Source organism: Pteropus vampyrus, unplaced genomic scaffold (genome assembly GCF_000151845.1).
Source record: "Pteropus vampyrus isolate Shadow unplaced genomic scaffold, Pvam_2.0 Scaffold680, whole genome shotgun sequence".
Taxonomy (NCBI): Eukaryota; Metazoa; Chordata; class Mammalia; order Chiroptera; family Pteropodidae; genus Pteropus; species Pteropus vampyrus.
The window spans coordinates 91977-93877 of record NW_011889461.1 but is presented as its reverse complement, the minus strand read 5'-3'; the positions used below and the strand labels follow the sequence as shown (position 1 = coordinate 93877).

Genomic DNA, 1901 nt, shown 5'->3' with positions numbered 1-1901 from the left:
ACAGAGCTACTTTTTCTTCATTTTAATTTAGTCCTCATCCCTGCCAGTTTTCTTCTCAGTTTGTCTCCAAATCCCATCCCATATAATCTTCCAGTTTTTACCCCTAGTGATAGTTTCGATCTTATTTTCTTTTTCATTTCTCTCTATTTCCTCATCATAAATGCCCAAGAAACTTGGTAGCTTATGAGGACTTATTCTGGAGAGAGAGGGAAAATATTGTGAATTGTCTAACTGAATTTTAAACATGCCTAAATTCATGTGCTGTTGATAGTTCATGTCAATAACTTGTACTGTCTTAAACAACTTTGTTTCAGTATGAAGCATTTGGGAGTATACTCAACAATACAAGAGTATTTATGAGAATTCAAGTTTAAAGTGACTCCAGCTTCTCTGGAAATATGTGGGGTTTTTTCCCCCTAGGATATCCTGTCTCATATTAAAATACATAGTTATTGTCTGTGCCCATGCTACCCTGAACAAGCCTGATCCCATCTGATCTCGGAAGCTAAGCAAGTTCGGGCCTGGTTAGTACTTGGATGGGAGACTACGTAGGAAGGCCAGGTGCTGTAAACATAAAAAATAAAAAAAAACTAAGGGATTGTAAGCTGACAAGGTCTTTGCAATCTCTGAGGTCAACCAAGTGTTGCCTTGCCTAAAAAAAATATGTAGTTATTTTTATTTCGTTTTACTCTCTCCCAAGATCTTTGTGAGTGGTCCTTCTACCTACAATCCAGAACTTTCCCTTTCTACTTCAGTTTTTCTTTTAACTGGGAGTAGAGTGAATTTTGGTCACTTTTCAAGCATGTGAGGTCCTGAGCTCAGCACAATTCCTTTTTTACAAACTTCAGCAAGCTGCTTCTCAAGGCACCATCACCTTGCAATTGCCAGTAATTAAGGCACAGAGCCCAAGGACCCATGGCCCAAGCTACTTTTAGGATCTCACAAAACTGTTTTCATGTTAATTTCTTTTACAATCAGAAAAAGAACTCAATGTAATAATAATGAATATGTAATAATGATACCAGCATTGATTGGTCTTTAGTCCAACATAGTTGTAAAATACAGTTTTTATTTTATTTTATTTTTTTTTATCAAAGGAAGTGGCCTAGGAAGGCAACAGTGCCTAGGATCCGTTAAAGTCATTGTATGGCCATTTTGCTAGATGGCCTCAACAAAAATCTAGACACATTAATAAAGAGATAGGTATACAAACATCAAATCATTACATTGTACACCTGAAACTAATATAATGTAATATTATATGTCAGTTATATAAATTAAGAAAAAAAGAGATAGGCATAATTATAGTTCACCAATGACAATCTAATTTTATTTTATGTTTACATTAGTTTATGTACCTTGTATTGATTCCCCCACAACTATCTTTACCTTCCTCCTTTCCCCCTCAAAAAAAACCCCACAGAGCTAACTTCTTTTTGACTCAACCCTTATGCTGATGCTATTTTTTTCCATGAAGTTATTGGGATACAATGATAAATCCAATTTTAATAAATTTGTAGTATTTGGTTCTTTATTGAAAACCATTTTCCATTTATCAAGAGATGTTCTCTTAATTTGAACATCAAAGCTAAGACAGTGCTGCTTTTTTGAAGAAAGCTCTTTTCTAAAAGGGGACAATAGCTATTTCAAAATACTTAAGCAGAAGGAGGTTTTTCATGATTAGCCAAATTCAAAAGACTCAGAGTATTAATAAGGTTAATATTTAGAAGAAAGTACTTCTTAGGTGGTTGAGGGCTCTGACAGATCCAATCAGGACTTCAAAAGTAAACATTTTTAACTACATACACAAATTTTTAAAAATCTTATAATGTCCTTTTCAAATTAAAAAGGCATCATCTATTTTTTCAAGGAATTTAGAATAAAATTAAATTTTAATATTG

At 33.7% G+C, this 1901-nt stretch overlaps 1 protein-coding gene and 1 pseudogene across 1 annotated transcript in view; one reads left to right on the top strand and one right to left on the bottom strand.

Moving 5' to 3' along the window:
• MUC4 (mucin 4, cell surface associated) overlaps positions 1-1901 on the bottom strand; it is a 54067-nt gene that overhangs the window by 34541 nt on the left and 17625 nt on the right.
• Positions 455-573, top strand: LOC111733898 (annotated as a pseudogene).